Consider the following 19,507-nt stretch of genomic DNA (forward strand, 5'->3'; position numbering starts at 1 on the left):
AAAAGTTGGTGCATAATTTCTGTCAAACAAATCTTTCTGGGGAAAGTACAAGAACACTGAATTCTCAGAGACGAAGAAAAATAAAATTAAATTTATCAGGCTACAGATATCATGCAATATTCTAAATTTTACATTTTAATCATTGAGTAAACACCATACGGAGTTCAAGTTCATCATATAGGTAAGGATACTCCCCCACAGACAAGAGGCCCAGAGAGACAAATAATGAAGATAAAAATAGACACTGTTTTTGCTGTCCAAGTTTTTCTTGGAATCACCTTTTCTGTCATTATAAAACAATTAAACCAGAAAAAATTAGAAGTATTGATTTAAAGAGCAAAATCTTTGATTTCCATTGCACCCAGTTTAGAACTATAATTAGCATAATGTCAAACCATGTTACATCTATTAAAGTAAGTTTACCAAATTAGTATTCATCTGCAACATCCATTTACTGACTACTATTGGGTTAATGGTCAGCATTCACAAGAAATCAGATGGTAAGACACTGTACAACAACTCCAAATTACCAGAAGAGTATTAAAATCCATCATTCAGACACACATTATAGCAAAGCAGAGGGACTGAAAAAAATGTCTGGTTTTAAATATATGCTCAAAGGCCTTGTTAGGAACATAATGCATTTGCACCTGAGCAAATTCTCTTTAAATAGAAAACTAAACTCATGTCATTATTGCTTATACACTAATATACTAAAGTGAACGTTATGCTTTAAAAAGCATGTGAAAACATAAATTTAACCTGTTAAATTAACAATTTATTCTAGTTATTGTTTTCATTACAAAGAAATCCAAATTATTTATGAAAAGGACAAAGGCCTGAAAATACCGACTTATTTTTGTTCATTTATGGAAGTGAACAGGTCACAAGACATAATAGTGCAAGTGTTCTTCTGGATCTCAGTAAGTATTCAGTTTACTATGACCTCAAAACATTTCTTACACAAGCAGTGGAAGCTTTCACAAATACAAAAGTAGGATAGAAATATTTCCGTCTAACTTAGTAAACATTTGGCATTTGTTTTTGCATTCATAGAAAGCAAGCTTGAATCAGCTAATTTGCATTAAACAGGACAAACAGAAGGCTATCTTAGATTACAGTTTATTTTGCCAACCCAAACAGCATTGCACTGACTCTAAATCATTGGTACTCAACATGGGAAGAGCTGCTAACAATTCCTGGAAGACATTTTTCACTAGAAAAACCAAAGCAGGATAGGAAAACTCACTAGGACCAAAATGGATAAATAGTTTGGTTACCATACTGATAATGATAAAGCAGTAGAAAATAAAGCTTTCACAGGGAGTTTTTACATCAGTAGTAATCACAGAAATAACAGGACTTAACCAGAAATTATTCTGCTAGCATGAAAAAACAAGACTTCTACTAAAGACTGGAATTTATGCTGTCGTCTACAAAAGTAAGCAATCAGAGGAAAAATATGTGAACTCTGAAGATGAGATAACATAACTCTTCACCGGTGTTGAGATAAAATTAACTGTGGTTTGCATCAAACTGTATGTACAATATCCAAAATATATTTTCTTTTCAGCTATTTTCAGTATGTCTGCTGAAAAAAGCAAGCAGATCTTTAAACTGAGCACAGGATTACAGAACTCCATTTTCCTCCTTTTCTCCAACACACACACTTTTCTTCAAAACCATTTTCTCCTATATATCTGAGCTTTTCCTAGGATAGCAACAGCAGTTTAAATACCCGCACGCCCCCACCAAGAAGTGCACACTCCTCAGTTTCAAATCATGTCTGCCACTGGTCAAAATTTATGTAGTAATATCCGAGGGAAAAGTCATACTAACTGCAATGAAAAGAACAAAAGATAAAAATTCTACTGCCATGTCTGGCCACAGTAATAAATTTCCACTTGCTACTACAATTCTGTAGCTTTTTCTATCAGAAAGAACAACGGGGATGAAAAATCCAAGATAAAAATGAAATTAAATCCCTGGGCATAAAGGAATTTTTAGATAGTGCCAAGCCACAACAAGACAACCGAGCCAACATGGTGAACCATGGTGGCTGGCTCAGAGGCTAAGCCCTTTTTAAGATGTTGCAAATTCAGATTTCCCCTAAATTTAATGAAAGATAATAATGCAGAGCAACTTAAACATGGAAAAGTAGCTGAACTAACATTATAAAATACTAATCGTTTTCAGTCATCAGCTTGTTTAGCTATGCCAACTTTCCAAGGCATATATACAACAAAAAGAAAAAATTGCCTAATATCACCACACCTCAGGGGCCCCGTAGCATTTTGAAGCATCTCTAAGTAGCTTAAAGAACCTTATCAATATATGCCATGGTATTTAATAGTGTGTCTTTAAACATCTTTTCTAGACAGGCTGGAGCCCAGAATGTTTAAAATAATCCACAGCCCATTAAACTTCTAGGGAATGAATAAATTGCTCACGGGGTTTATTCCTTCTTGCTTCAAATTCCTAAAATACCACTATTGCAAGCCATCATGGTTCACCATCTTGGCTCAGGTGCATTGGCTTGGCACAATCTACAAATGGGTAAATTAAATTAAAAATTAAATTAAATTGTAAATTTAAAAAAAAAAAATCACACAATAGAGGATTGCCCAAAGATTTAAATATATCTACCTCGAACCCAATGTGACAAACAGCAGCAGCCTGGAAAAGTTTAAGGGAACCCTGCCTATCATGTGACTAGGTCGATTATATAAGGAAAAGGAAGCTAGGTGCACAGGGGAAGGGAATGTTCTCTTCACCACCCTGGCTGGTAGAAGCAAAGGGAAGAGGGGAAGCCTCTGGGGCCTATAGCCAACATTCCTGGACTTTATATTGTGTTTTTATATCTTTTGCTTTCAAATAATAAATTGTGCCCTGAGGCAAGGGTCTTTAAAGGACTTGGGTGTCCCTACCTGAGCTGTAAAACAGCCCACCAGCATATACTCAACCCACTTCCTAACAGCCTTAGGAAAGAGAAAAAAAGTTAATGGGTGTTGAGCAATGCAACAAGAACCTTTTCCCTCTACAGAGCAGAAGGATTATTACTAATCCAGCCCAGGGTTCCAGCGACCAGAAATTGTCACCATCAGACAGCTGTCTGGTGTCCTACTTACTTGTATTACTGTAGTGTTGAGGAGGACAGGCACAGACTAGAATCACATTGTGCGAGTCACTACACAAACAGAGTAAAAAGCCCCTGCTCCAAGGAGCGTACAATCAAAGCACAGAAGACCAGAGACAACAGGTGGATACCAACAGATGGGGATGCACAGGACACATTGAGACAACATTGGTCAGTATGAGAAGCAGGGGTGTTGGAAGACCAGCTGCTCCAGAAGTTTTTTTGCAGGCATCACAGAAAAGGAGAGTTCTAAGGAGCCTGAAGGAGTGCAATGACATAGTTTACTGACGGGCAGCATGGAAGAAAGCATGAAGGGACTTGTTTAACAAGTGGGTGAGGGAAGCTAGCATCATTGGCCAATTGGAGACAGGTGTCGACACTTCAATAGCATGAGAGATTGGCCTAGTGAAATGAACTGGTGGTTTCAGTCCTCTTCATAACAGGCAGGATCCACATCACAAAAATTACCACTACTACAAGCATTAATTGATATTCTTATTGGCAATCTCAGAGACACCAAGAACTGAACATCTCTGTATCACCATGCCCCACCTAGATTAGGATTAAAGAACATTTTCACAGAGCACTGCTGGAAATCTTGTGTTCGTGCAACTAATCTGCTGTTCTAAGGAAAAAAATAATAATTTGTACCACTTAGCTTTCTAACAGTTTTCAAGTGTTTTACAGATAAAGAATTTTAGCCTTAGACATACTTCTGTGAGGTAGGTGCTATGATCTCCAATACCAAATGGATGAACTACCATACCGAGAGATTACGTTTTTTGTATATTACACAGAATGTTTGGACCAAAACTGAAACTAGACCACAGGTCTTCTGATTCAGAATTCTGGACCTTAGCCACAAGATTTCAGTCCGTAAGACTGTCAGTTTCAGAGACAAACGAGAACATTTTTGATAAAGTAGATGTACAGCTTTTATATTGATATTGATTGCCTATAGAAAAGTATTCCTTAATGCAGAGTACAATGGCCATTGAGAGCAACTTGACACTCCATCCCTTAATCATTGATTCCTTCTTAATGCAAAATATTCAAAACACATTAAAATTGAAGATTTTCATACTGAACATAGCATTGCCTTCCCCCAAACATCATATGGTTAATCAGGAAACCATTTAACTCACTTTTTATTTTTAATAATTTAGTTTGTTACATGGGCTATTTACCACAGCTACCAATTTTTACAACTGGGTTAGTTGTCTAATTGCCCATTTTTTTCTCCTGCTTAATAATGAAGTGAAGTCAAAATGGAAATTATGTTCCATAGCAGAGGATTGTGATATCCAACAAAAGTTTATGGGGCTCACTGCAGGATGTAACAGAAGAAATTTGTGAAGGAGATCAAAGAAAACTGATTCAAAGAAAACTGAAGTCTGTCGCATCAAGAAGCAGGCACCGGAAAGGACTATTCAAAAATACATATCTATACGTAAGTGTTCACTTTTCAGCTGTGCTTCTCTTTAAGGTACTGAGGCACATTTTAGTTCCCAAGTTACAGTTATTAGGAAACTGAATTGTTCTTGCTGTACTTTAGAGCTAATCCATGTGAAAAACTGAAGTTATTAATTCCCTTGGATTGTGACCATCAGTGCAAAAATCTAGTTTACTTATAAAGTCCCCCCATGTTTCTAAAAACATGCATAAAAAGATAAGCGGTAATATATTTCATCTCAATTTGTTGTTCTGCATTTCTGCATAATAGTCAAGACAGCTCCAAAACATGTACCTAACCACCAGAAAATAATATATGTTTATGAAAGCCATTCATGTACTAAATATTAAATGTCAAGTTCCAGGAAAATACCATGCAAAGAAAAACAGAATAATCTATATTTATTTATGTCTTATCCTACCTAGGATTTTTCAAATTCTCTGCAAGCATCTTACATTTCAAATCCTCTCTTTATAAGACATTAATAACAGTAGACTATTTCCTCTGCAAAAGCATTACATAGATATTCTGTGCCTACAAGCCACTGCCAGCCCATCATTAAGTAAACATCCTTCTGGCAAGTCAGGCGAATTCAGAGCTTTGCACTGTGATCCCCAGGAGCCTGTTGTACCAGCACACAGGCTGGTTTGATTGGAGAGGCATAGCAGATCTATCCATCACTAGTGCAGGATTCATTAGCCACTTGACAAGAAAGGAGGAGGAACCATCTGTGCTACAAGCAAGGGGTTTCTTTTTCTGCTTTCATAACATCCAAGCCATACTGATTGGTAGTGGTTTGTTTAAAAATAATAATAATAATAAAATAATAATAATAAAAAAATGGAAGCAGGAGTAGGACGACAGAAAAATTAAGAAACTATAATAGTACAGAAAGACATTACAACTATTAACTGCAATTAAGATTTACAAGGTATGGCGTACAAATAAAGTTTAAGACCTTTCCCCAACCCCCTAAAAACCAGAAATCCTTTCAAAGGAGAAGTTGGATTTTTTTTTTTTTTTTTTTTTTTTAGAAAATTACTCTGAGAAGTACACAAAAAGGCAACCAATCCGTGTAGGTGTTCCAAATTCAGTTTTTGATGTAGCCAAGGAAAGGGTTTATTCATCTTAAATTTGCACTATCAATTTAATGTACAAAATAGCTGGCTAAGGTCAACTTGTGTACACACTGCAAGAGAAGACCTCAAGTAAGTGTTTAGATTTCCCCAAAAGGTTACTTCTCAATAATCGTATTTACTGAAGTGTATTGCTTCCACAATGCCAATTTCTCCTATCCTATTTCTCTTGTTAGTATTTGTTCAAGGGATAGAAAAGAAATTAAGAGGACTTGGGGCTGAGATTGCCTTTATAAACTTGGACACAAACTTTCCATTCCATGAAAAGGTGTTCAAACTACCCCAATGGCCACTGCTTTTCAGGTGGTCTTAACCAGCAGGCACCATGGTTAAAATCCTGGCTCTACTGAAGTCAATGGCAGACTTCCATTGACTTCAGCAGGCCTTGAATCCAACTTATGGGCACATTCATACTCAAAGTGAAGATCTGCATAAGAAATTCTCACACACACACACACAAACTCACTCCACAGGATTTTGCTAGAAAAAAGATTTACTATTATGAATTTCCAGGTTAGCAAAGCCTTTTCCTGAAAATATAACCCTAAACTATTCCGCTTCTCACTTGTACAACAGTGTACAATATTTTAAAAATAATGGTGTATCACATATGTTAATTACACTGCAAATGTAGAAATGCATCCCAGAATCACTACATTATGGAGCTTGCTACTGCATTAATACTTGAAAAAATGATTTCCGAGTGTTTAAAAAAAAAAAAAAAAAAAAACATCCAGCAGCGAGTCCAGCCACATTTGGATGCAAAGGCCCTCAGGACAGCACCTGGGAAATGGATTTCTCTCAAGTAAGAAAATACTTCATTAGCTATTTAATTAATTGGTTTTATTCTTGTGTCTTATATTATGTTCCCCTCAGATTTTGCAATTAAGCATTCTTGTGAGAACGCACTTTTGAAAAAGCATTTTTATTATTTATAATTTAACCTTTGCTCATTAAAATATGGTATGTGTGATGAAACAAAGGAGCAAGTTAAAAAAAAAACCAAAAAGTTGCTAGACCAGAACAGTGAAATCTGAACATGAATAAATGATTTTACCTTTAAATGTCCCACACTAGGTCTCTAGAGTGGTGTTAATGCAGCAACCAAGTTTGAGACAAGATTATTCTTAAACCCATCTCTCTACACTCCCTTCTCCAGTTTTCTTTCCAGAAAGTTTTATGTGATTTGTAGGTACTTTCTACATAATATAACTATCCTGAGATAGAGAAACTATGGGAAGGAAGGTCCAGAGACTTTTGTTTACTATATCCTGTGAAACCAGTGTAACAAAGCTGAAGTGGTACGGCCATGTAACATCCTCCAAGGGACGAGAAGAAGAAGAGGTAGACAGAAGAAGAGATGGATTGACAACATAAAAGAGTAACAGGAATGGACTTCGTGGAGACTCAAGCACGGATACACAATCATCAGGGGTGGAGACAATTGGTGGATTGCTCATCAATGATGGTGCCCCAACGACCAATGCGGTTATAGGAGTGGTGATGATGACTCTTATTTTTAGCACAAAATTATTTTATTTCCTCACCTCTATGCTCTGTTTAGCTCTATTAATCCCTCACAACCCATACTCAACACCATTCTCAACTCCCCACCCATATGCCCAGACCAAAACTGGCCACTTCATTGATTCTGTTGATCATTTCCCCTTCAGGAACGCTTAGCCCCATTGCTATCCTATCCCAAAGAGTAATTCCTTTTAAAAATAATTATTTAATACTGCGGGTTATTAGACAGGATAAAGAAGGATGAAAGGGGTCAGAAACTAAGGCAGGTATATCCGTGATAAGTACATTGATGAGGAGTTCTGAGGGCAGTAGAAACTTGGAGGAGAAGGATATATAGTATCTAAGGTAAAGAGATTTGCATAATCATTTACGGTTACTTAAAAATAACCCTGCATATATTATACAAATACCTGCAATCTGACTGGATAATAATGGCCTTCAGCCAAAGTACATGGATTTACATTTTGTATGGTTGAGAAATAACTGTACAGTCATAACGCAAAGTTGTCTCTCATAACCAGAGTTCAAGGAATTGCATAATTCACACGTAACTGCACAACTGTGGGTCATAAATTGTAGAAAAGAATAACTGAACTCTGCTTTGCTGGGACAACTCAATTTCAGTGTAGGGTCCACACTCCTATCTCACAGCATTCTAAGCTTTCATTTTTAAAGGAAATGTTAACACAATGCATTTGATTTAAAACAATTTAGAAAGTGTACTGGTGGTTACAAGATGGAATCTGTTGATAGCAACCTCTATCATAGGACACAGGTATTAAATTTTTATAATCCTGATCCATGCCAGGTGACCTGGGAAAAGGAAATGAAGAGCAGCTTCTTACCAACATTCCTGTGTGTCATATATGTATTCCGTGGATGACTTCTAAAACCATACTCTATTAGTACGGAGATGCAAATATAAGTTTAATAAAATTCAATTCCAATAAAATCAAATGTGGGCAACAGCATGGACATCTGCCGTTGTTTCTTTGCTCTTCCACAAACGGCAGTATACAACACTTGAAGTTCCAGTATTTACAGCAGCTATAGCAACATGCAATTGATTACCTCAAGACAGCTCTTGGAGAAATATTTTTGAGTCAAGAGAACAAGCTGTCGGGTAGCTTCACTGCTTCTAGACCATTTTAATTGGTTCTGCAAAGGGAAGCATAGGACAGAGAGTTTATTTCCAGTAGATTGCCTGGTTGTTGAACCTGCCTTATATGGAAGTGTCAGTAGCAGCCCTGATTTTTTCATGTTCGAAAAACAAGATGTGGCATCAAATATTCAGAGAATCCATGTTACCTAGGTCATATAATCTGCACACAAGTTTCTCTGATGCCACTGTCTCCCCTCAAAAAGAGCTCGTAAACAACTTTGTTTGTAATTTTTCCAAAAACCATTCGCACAGGAAATATGTGCCAGCATATACAAGACACAGACCTAATAGGTCATGGGAAAGCCTTAGTGATTTCAGAAACAGAACCAGGTTCTTGAATATAAGCTTTAACAGAAATTCTTTTTGTACCTCTACCTGTCATCCATAGTTTAGAAGAAATCCAAAATGTGACACCACCAGTAGACAAATACAGTTACAAATATTAAACTAGCCCTAGCATGTATTGCTCTTAATGAGGTCATTCAAGTGAAATAGTGAACTTCTTGCTCTCTTGTATAATTGCACTGTATGGTGTGTGGGAAAGTTTGTTTACATAAAAGAATCTGGCAAGATCTGCTTTAATCTCACTTAAAACTAACCTAAAATTTAACCAGTTGTAGAGCCAATGACTACACCATCAACAATAGTCTGAAGTACAGTAGTTAGTAGCTCTGGTGCCTCTATATCATGAATACTCTTGTTCAACCCCTTTCTCTTAAACACAGGCAGTCAATCATAAGATTCCAAGGCAGGCTGTCATGGTTTGCAACAGGAGGAACTACCTGTAAAAGACATCTACTCTGTAGAGCAATGGAGCAGCTGGCAGCACCAAAGCAGTGAAGTCGATAAACAGATTATCTAATGTCTTTAAATAAGCAGGTTTGCCTGTAGTAATGTCCACTGCCAGTTCATCTATTATTAAGCATGAGTGCTCGTCTTGGAGTGCTACAGTTGACAGAAATGTTTGCAGACAGCATGTTGACGCCCTTCATTTGAACCGATGAGGTGGACAATGTCATCAGTTCATGCTCCAGAACAGCAGTTCTCTAACAGGAGTCCAGGGCCCCCAGGAGGAGGGGCGGGGGGGCGGGGAGGAGGTTTCAGGGGTCTGCCAAACAGGGATGGCATTAGACTCATTGGACACCAGGGCAGAAAGCCAAAGCTATGCAGTGCAGGGCCGAAGCCCAAGACCCCAAGCCCCACCACTGAGGTCTGAAGCCGAAGCCTAAGCAACTTGGCTTTATGGCACCCCCTGTGGCAGGGCCGTCCCTAGCTATTCTGAGGGCCTATGCAGCCCCCTCTACAGCGGAGGGAGGGGGGAGGCCTCTGCGGTGGCACAGCCCCAGGCCTCCGCTGGGGGGATGGTGGGCTTGGGGGGCAGAGGGGAACCACCCCCCAGCACTCACCAGCAGCGTGGCTGGGGCCGGGTCTGCACTTCCCGCCACTGGTGAGTGCAGGCCCAGCCCTGCTGCAGAGCTCAGGGGAATGGGGGCGGGGCTGGAGCAAAGCAGGAGCAGGGAAGAGGTGGGGCGGGGCAGAGGCCCTGGGGAAGAACCAGAGCAAGGACTGGAGCAGCACGCAGCTGTGCAGGACAACAGGAAATTTGGTACCCCAAAATTTCCTGGTGCCCTACGCAGCTGCATATTTTGCATATGGGTAAGGACAGCCCTGCCCTGTGAGGCCCCAGGCAATTACCCTGCTTCCTACCCCCTAATGCCACTCCTGGCTTTTATATGCAGAAAAACAGTCATTGTGGCACAGGTGGGCTGTTGAGTTTTTAATAGCATGTTGTGGGGGAAAGAGGGCTCAAAGAAAAAGGCTGAGAACCCCTGCTCCAGGACATACCTGAAATTTATTTGCCAAGAAGATTCTTTGCCAGCGAGGAAACAGAGTATGTTTGTCTGCTTTCAAAATACTTGCCTTTTTTGTTTGTTTTGTTTTGTTAATTACAACTGTGAGAACTTCATTCAACGTTTCCAACAATGAAATATGAGAAGGTAGCTAGTTAGCACGATTTCATCTTGCACAATTGATCTCTTGGAAATCTCACATTATAGAGTCCATACACAGCAACAGCAGCTGACACCACTGCCTTCCTCGTCCTAAGTTCAGTGGCCAGCTTGTATTCATAACAGCTCAAAAGAGAAGAAAGTACAGTATCATCCAGATCCCTTGCTATTGTTTTCTTCGATACAAAATCATCTATTCCTTCTTGAAAGCCATCTTTCTTTAAGAACCATGCCTGTTTTTCCTGACTCGGGAATTAAGAGAAACTACCACCTGAGTAGTCCATAATGAGGAGAACAGTGGTTCTTCGTATCTGCAGAAGACTGTTGAACTTTCTGGAGCTCTAATCCAAAAATGTGAAATTCTCTTTGGAAAGAAAGACAAAGGACTGTCTGCTCTGCTGACCACCACTGGAAACATTAGCCTGCCCTCGAGCTAGATGTGGATCTAGTTATATCGAAAGGAGTCTCACCTGAATGGCAGTTCCAATTCTAGAAAAGGTAACATCATGGCAAATTTTCAATGCTTTTCTTTGGCTTTAGGGAGTTTGGCAAACTTACACAATCATCTGACAACTGCTCTGGGGTTGTACACTGCATAGATGAAAGCCTGACTTGTGGCATCTTGAACCCCCACTAAACTCAAATTCAACCACTTTAGCGTGTTAAGGCACTGTGCCTTGCCTATGCTAGACTTTTAAAATGTTAGTCAGCACGTTAGCTAACATCACACTTTAAATTCAAGTCTACACAAGGCCTCAATGGGTAGCTCTCTCTTTGACTCTCTGTGTGAAGTCTGTCAGCTCTTCCTCTGTGAGGGGATGGAGGAGATCCTGCCCAGGAGGTGGAATTAAGAGTACGGTCCAAAACACGGCACAGGGAAGGAATGTTTCCTGCATCAGGGAACTGTGGCTGCTCCACAGCAAGCGAGGAATGGGGACACAACACAGCCACTTTTCTCCTCAACTGTGTCTGCAGTCAGACACGGAAGAAATCACACAGCAGAGCCTATAAATGGAGAATTTATTTTTGTTTTGCTTAAACTAAATAGCAGCCACTTAGAAAGAGGTGCAGATTCTGTTCTGTGCATATGGAAATGCAAGAGGAAAAAGGCACCATCCGCAGCCCGCTCTGGTCTTTTGGGATAGAGGCAGTGTTGCTGGAGGTGCTCAAGGGAAGGAGACAGAGCTACCTAATGAGATGTGCCTGCAAGCACGTGAAGAGAGGTGGAAGCCAGCCTTAGAGCTGTTGGGACTCTAACGGGCAGAGTGGCCTAAGCTCCAGCTATCTGTTCTTTTCTTCTGATCCCCAGTGGTTCAAGAAAAATTTGAATCAAACATTCTACACACATTTCATAAAGCTGTAGCTATGTTCTTAATATGGCTCAAAATTTCCTGACTTGAATGCAAAATATTATCCTTAAAACTACATTCAAGTTTAATTTCCTAGTACTTTTTGTTGTTTTTCTAAAAAAATAAAGGGTACCTTCAGCATTTAGCACATCTTTACCTATATTACAAGCTCTGCTTGTTACAAATTTAGGAGTCACACAGGATTTTTAAATTCTGCACAAGCAAGGATCAAAGTGTGCAGAATTTTGAAATTCCTCATAAACTACTGAAGGATTTTATCATATTGTACACAGTCTCCAACACCAAATAATACATTTTCTACACTAGTATTTGTCTATGAAGAGTTTTCTATGCAGGTATTAAAACCACAGTTCAGTACATTAGCAAGAAGTTGCTCACACATGTGCAAAACAGTTCTTATTGCGCTGCTAATTTACTGTTTTCTTCTGACAAATCAGTGAAGAGACTACTTTCAGTAGAGATTAGCTACATAGAAAGTTTCTAGGTATTGTGACAGACCCAGACCAGTGGGGTACAGGAGTCTGGTAGAAGGCAAATATACTGGCCACTGGATTAATAGTTTTCTGTTCCCTGAGTGACCAGAGCAGGGGCTGCCCTAGAGCAATCAGGAACCCGCTAGAACCAATTAAGACAGGCAAGCTAATAAGGACACCTGAAGCCAATTAAGAACTTTCTAGAATCAATTATGGCAGGCAGGCTAATCAGGACACCTGGTTTAAAAAGGACCTCCCATCAGTTAGTAGGGGGGACCGTAAGGAGCTCAGACGTGCTGCTGGAGGACTGAGGAGTACAAGCATTATCAGATACCAGGAGGAAGGTCTGGTGGTGAGGATAAAGAACGTGTTGGGAGGAGGCCTCGGGAGTTGTAGCTGTCACGCAGCTATTACAGGAGACACTCTAGACAGCTGCAATCCACAGGGCTCTGTGCTGGAACCCGGAGTAGAGGGTGGGCCTGGGTTCCCCCCAAACCTCCCAACTCCTGATCAGACACTGGAGGAGAAGACCTAGACTGTGGGTTTCACCAGAGGGGAGGTCTTTGGGCTGTTCCCTGACCTACATGGTGGATCAGCAGAGACTGCGGGGGTTGTTCTTCTCTTTTTCCCCCATGCTGGCCAGTGATGAGGTTATCTGAGTGAACGGCAGATTTGAGTGGCGAAACCGAGGGCTGTCATGAATCTCTGAGGCAAGCAAATCCGCCAATAAGCACAAGACCCACCAAGGTAGAGGAGGAACTTTGTCACAGTATGAAGTTCAACATATGCAAAGTTCATTTTAATAGTTTTAGCCTTTTTATAAACACTGCAGAAAGCATTTATTTCACCCTCATGTAACTCAGACACAACTATCATTTTGTGCTCCAAACAAGGAATGACCTTTTGGGCTGAGACAATGAACAAAAGGCTTTTGCCCAAACAGGAATTTTTTCTAGGCTTACAAATCACTGCTGGAGGTGGGGAAGACACATAATGAAAGTAACACCATAACCTTAAATGAAGCATTTGCTACCACAAAATCTTTTGTTCGTTTTTTTAAAATAAATAATTCATGCTCTGATCACCTGGGTCCAGTTCATTTTCTTCCAATTCAGGAAAGATGGTGGGAATGTACCATAAAAAGACTAAACCATTAACAGAAGTAGTTCTTTTGTGCTAGAGTAATCCTGCAAAAGCTGCAAACTTGGGCTAATAAGGGTTTTCCCTGCTGTTTGGACTTTTCTAGTATGCCACATCGTTTTCTGTGAGGTGAAAGAGTGTCACATACTGTGGCATGCTACAGAATCTGTGTGATACAAAAGGTTTTCTTCTTTTGATCTGCAAAGAATCTGTGTATCACACATGATAACAATGAGGCTTGGCAGTTACTATTTGATATCTATAACATTCAGTAACACTAATACTGAAGGAACATTAATTTGGTCCATTTTGTAACATTTAATATACATTGACTGGAGTAAGGTTACCAACTGGCAATAACGTAGTGACGTTTATTTTAACATTGCTGCCATAGTGGCTCTCAGCACATCATTTACAAATGCTGTAAAAATTCAATTATCTTGCCAGGAACATTTTTATTATTATTGCACACCTCCTTTACTTACCAAGTTCCCAACAAATCTGATTTGCCTTATTTAATTTACATGAGCAAAATTAAGTGTTACTGAGTTAGATGCTTATTTAAGCTCCTCTTTGGCTTCAAATGCTAAGAAAAAATCCATCAGGTGAAAAATCCATTTAATCCCCTTTAGTATTTCAAAAATGTAAATTACACTACCTAAACATTCAGCTTTTAAAAAGAAGCCATTATGTAGGCTATCCTATTTGCACTCGGACTATGTGAATAATAAGAAAAATCCACATTAAAGGTCTAGCAATATTACAATGAATCCAAAGCAACTGAGACCTAAATACAAAATCCCAGTGGAACCTAAACTCAATGGGACCTTTACATTAATGACTTGGATGCTGGAGTAGACAGCACACTTATAAAACCTGCAGATAATACCAACCTAGGAGGGGCTGCAAACACTCTAAAATTTAAAAAATGACCATGACAAACTGGAGAATTGGTCTGAAATCAAGATGAAATTCAGTAAAGATAAATACAAAGTACAATACTTAGGAAAGAAAAATCAAATATAAAAATATAAAATGGGGAGTAACTGGCTAGCCAACAGTAGTGCAAAAAAGGATCAGTGGATCACAAACTGAATATCAATCAGTGTGATGTTGAGAAAAAGGCAATGTCATTCTGGGGTATATTAACAGGATATTAACATTCTGGGGTGTATTAACTACTCAGCACCGGAGAGACCTCAGCTGAAGTACAGCGTCCAGTTTTGGGCACCCCACTTTATGAAAGTTATGAAGAAATTAGAGAGACAAGAGGTTTAGGGTACATTAGCACCAAAAAGACCCATGGCAGTGAGTCTCATAGCCTGGGTTAACTGATTTTGGCTCACACCACAGAGCGAAAAATAGCAGTATAGATGCTTGGGCTCAGCTCCAAGACCCTCACCCCTTGACAGGTTTCAGAGCCCAGGCTCCAGCCCAAGCATCTACACTGATCTTTTTAGACCTGCAGCATGAGCCCAAGTCAGTTGACCTGGGCTCTGAGACTTGCTACCATGGGTTTTTCTTTTTGCTGTGTAGACATACCCTTAGAAAACATGAGCTATGAGGAAAGGTTGAAAGAACTGGGCATGTTTAGTGTCGAAGTGAGAAGGCTGAGGGGAAATATGAAAAGAGTCTTCAACCCTCTAAAAGGTTAATATGAAGAGGACTATCGTCAAGGTTCCTTCCCCACTCTGAACTCTAGGGCACAGATGTGGGGACCTGCATGAAAGACCCCCCTAAGCTTATTCTTACCAGCTTAAGTTAAAAGCTGCCACCACCAAAGCGTTACACAAAGAACAGTGAAAGAGCCCACTTGGAAACGTCTTTCCCCAAAAAATCCCCCCCAAGCCCTACACCCCCTTTCCTGGGGAAGGTTTGATAAAAATCCTCACCAATTTGCATAGGTGAACACAGACCCAAACCCTTGGATCTTAAGAACAATGAAAAAACAATCAGGTTCTTAAAAGAAGAATTCTAATTCAAGAAAAAATAAAAGAATCACCTGTGTAAAATCAGGATGGTAATAAGACTCAAAACATAGAGAATCCCTCTAGGCTTAAGTTACAAAAAGACACAAAAACAGGAATATACATTCCATTCAGCACAACTTATTTTATCAGCCATTTAAACAAAACAGAATCTAACACATATCTAACTAGATTGCTCATTAACGCTTTACAGGAGTTCTGACCTGCATTCCTGCTCTGGTCCCGGCAAAAGCATCACACAGACAGACAGGACCCTTTGTTTCTCTCCCCCACAACTCTGAAAGTATCTTGTCTCCTCATTGGTCATTTTGGTCAGGTGCCAGCGAGGTTATCTTAGCTTCTTAACCCTTTACAGGTGAAAGGTTTTTCCTCTGGCCACGAGGGATTTAAAGGTGTTTACCCTTCCCTTTATATTTATGACAACTACGATCAATTGTTCTTTGTGTCCCCTGAGGGTATGACAAGAAGTAATGGGCTTAATTTACAGCAAGGGAGATTTAAGTTAGATATTACGAAAAAAACTTTCTAACTGTAAGGATAAACTATGGAATAGATTACTTAGGGAGGTTCCCTGTCATTGGAAGTTTTTAAGTACAGGTTAAACAAACCCCTGTCATGGAAGGTTTAAGTAAACTTAATACTGTCTCAGCGTGAGTGGACAGACTAGATGATGTCGAGATCCCTTCCAGCCCTACATTTCTATGATTCTAAATAAAAAACAAGCTCCTTATCTAAAAGAGAAGATATATCAAAGTAATATTAAGATTCCCATAGTATGGGCATTTTCTGTCTTCTCTTTTCAAAATTAGGAGTACGACTTGGTAGGCTGAGAAAACAATACCATGTGTGCACAGGGTATTGTATTAGCATTGCTGCCTGTCAATTAAGAACTTCAGAGTCTAACCCAACAGCCCTGGATCACTGACTTTGAGCATACAGAAGTTTAAATGCAGTGTAATATGTTAAGTGAGTAACTGCAGCCTTACCTATGCATTCTTAATGCTTTTGTAGGACTAAATTAGCACCCTAACCTTACTTAAGTGTTTTGGTATGCCAATTTTAGATTTTCTGTGTTTTAAGTTGATACACTTTTCCCTTCTCTCTGACAGGCAAATAAAGTCCTTAGAGCTCCAGGCTGCATGCAAAAATCAGTCAAACAATTGCGTGTGACAATTACAAATCCAAAGCAATTCTAGCAAAAGCTTCTTTAACACACACAGCTTCCCTTCCCCGTCCCAGTCACTGACCTCTATAGCATTCCTGGATCTCCGGTATTAACTTCATGAGAACATGGTCCATTCCTCTCCCAGGATTTTCTTCAAGACCAAAGCCGTGCTCCCACTAGTTAACACAAAAATAAAATGGAAAGAGGTTAGTATTAAAATCATCCCCACTAGCACCACACTAGAGAGTCTTGCCATTTTGATAGCAGCATCTGCCGGGACTGCTTGAGTGGTCACAAACCAAAGAGGTCTTTTACTTGGTCTCTTCCACAAGAATTTTAATGAAGAACATGTTCACTATGACTACATGTAATGAACAGCAAGACCTCACTGAGAAAATAAAATTGACCGTGAACACCTGAGCAGCAAAAAGAGTTCTTGTTTGTCAAGCCCAAATTTCTGTTTTAATTAATACAGTAGCAATCTGTGACTAGCAAGAATATTACACAGAGTAAATGAGGTCTGGTAGTTATAGCAGACTAATGGGAACCAGGAGATGTGGTCCTATTTCCAACTCGGCCACCGATTCCTTGTGACATTCAAGAATGCTGCCTATCTTTTGGACTTCAATTTGCCCAACTTCAAAATGGGTATCAGGTTCCCTCCTAAGATTTTAGAGACAGGTGGAAACAAGCCAACACACATCATTGGTCACCCAAAACTAAGGTAGATGGAAAAAATTAAAAATACAGTTCAAAAATATTTGTTTTGCTATTATTTTACACACAATTAAAGCTTAAAAGAAACAGGAAAACTTTCAGGGAACTGCATGCATGGAGGTAAAAAATTACAGCATAGTGGTTGCATTACCCTTTAAGACCGCTCTGGCATTAATAAAGCTTATCTAGCTCAGAGGATGTTGTGAATCAATATTTGTAAGGCACTTAGTTTTAAGTATTACTGTATGCACTCAGACAGAGTCACTTGTCTGGTTAAAGCAACAGTTCAGTATTAATGGCTGCATAAAGATATTCTCTCCCAATATCATTCTACAGGACCATAAAGTTCTTCACTGTTGGTAAGCAGGGTGAGAGTGAGTAACAAAGTGAGCCTCTCAGGAGCCTGCTGGGATTTTTTAGTTAAGTGATCCATAATATACAAAATTTCTATATAAAGCTCTGAGCTCTCACTTCCAGTACCATCACCACTCTACACAGAACAGTTATCTTGTAGGCATAACAATCAGGAACTCTGATAAACAGGAAAGAAGAAACATTTAAACAAGAAACCTACAAAATATACAAGATATACTGATCAATAAAAGGCTTAACCCATAGTTTTAATTCAGAGAATTTGTAGCACCATTCTTAATCTGGGCTGAAAGAGGTAGGTATGGAACCCCTACTCTAAATAAAACACTACATTAAAAAGAACACAGATTGCTCAAGTGGACATATCCTCAGTATAACCATCACTAGTGATTTCTTGGCTGTATATGTGCTCTTCTCATCCTTGCAAATTACAGTCATGATTGTACCTCCTCTCTGTTACCTTACTCACCGCCACTACGCACTACACACATGGCCTCCATTGCCTATTGTTTGTCAGATAGGAGCTACACTCCAATGAGCCATCAGATTCAGCGAAGCAGGTCTCAACTATGACCTATGATCCTATATTAAATGCCCAAAAACTTCATTAAGGCAGAGTTAAGGTTGCCAACTAGTCCTTTGTGCCCTTCCAAAACTATTTTCAGCAACACTCAAACTTCTGAAAACCAGGAAATGAAGAGTTAGCACCCTTGCAGAACAACCTTAACTCAACCATCTTTGAGCAATATCAGCACATGGATGTTAGAGCATTCCAAATCATCATTATTAAACCAGAAATTTTGGTCTGAGGGCAAAACTTTCAAAAGTTGCTCCTGCAAAGTGAAGACAGAGAGCAAGGAACATACATAACACATATTCTTTGACGGATGCCAAGGGTAGGGCTCGAAATCATATGCATGCGTGTAGTTCAGGTTCAATGACCACAGCATATCTCCTTGAAACACTGAGTTGATGTGACAGACTACTTGGAAACCCTTTGGTTGTTGAAGAACCCTTAAAATAACCCACAGTTTGGACTATGGGAGTGTGAATAGCAGTGTGCACCCATGTGCTGCAGTGTAACTCTCCCGCGTAGTAATTGTGGGCACAAATGAAAAGGTTCCTAAATTCGCATTAATGTAATCCTGTTTGAAGAGGGCTACCTTAACATGAACTAGGACCCCCGCCATCCTAACTGCAGGGCATTGTAGACGTCGCCCGAGTCTTGCTACACATGCACATTAACATGCTTTTTGGCTCAAGCTACTGGTGCTCCAACTTGGGGTACCCAAGTTAATACTGAATAACTTCAACATCACACACACAAACACACAAAGTGGCAGTGAGTACTGTGCACTAGCCAAAATAAATCCCAAGCAGCTAAGGGAGGATTACAGCCATAGCTTGGGCCACGATGTGTGCAAAAAAAGTTACAAAATCACCTGATTCTTCCAAAACACATGATTTATTTTAGGGGAGTACCTCAGGAACTTCTTGAGCAAGTGGTCAAAGTGCCAATGGGACCACTAATAGTACCCAGCACACACACACGCACACACACAGAGCACAGAAAATTTTAAGACATACTCATATTCTCTGTGTATATATGAAGTCTGCTGCAGTTTCCACGGTATGCATCCGATGAAGTGAGCTGTAGCTCACGAAAGCTCATGCTCAAATAAATTGGTTAGTCTCTAAGGTGCCACAAGTACTCCTTTTCTTTTTGCGAAGACAATCTGAGTCAGCATGTAGATTTTAGAGAATTAAATAGTTCTATTATAAACAATAAGAAATGTTCACCCTATAACTACAGTACACCTGCAGCTTCACTATGATTGCCCACTTCACATCCCCAATAG

General features: G+C 39.6%; 1 protein-coding gene across 8 annotated transcripts in view; it reads right to left on the reverse strand.

Annotated features, from left to right (window-relative positions):
- WDFY3 (WD repeat and FYVE domain containing 3) overlaps positions 1–19,507 on the reverse strand; it is a 262,135-nt gene that overhangs the window by 211,707 nt on the left and 30,921 nt on the right. For all 8 annotated transcript variants that reach the window (XM_073340560.2, XM_073340559.2, XM_073340566.2 and 5 more), the window contains exon 2: positions 16,642–16,735. The gene's annotated coding sequence lies outside the window, so the exon portion shown is untranslated. The remainder of the gene's footprint in view (positions 1–16,641; positions 16,736–19,507) is intronic.

Source organism: Lepidochelys kempii, chromosome 4 (genome assembly GCF_965140285.1).
Source record: "Lepidochelys kempii isolate rLepKem1 chromosome 4, rLepKem1.hap1, whole genome shotgun sequence".
NCBI lineage: Eukaryota > Metazoa > Chordata > Testudines > Cheloniidae > Lepidochelys > Lepidochelys kempii.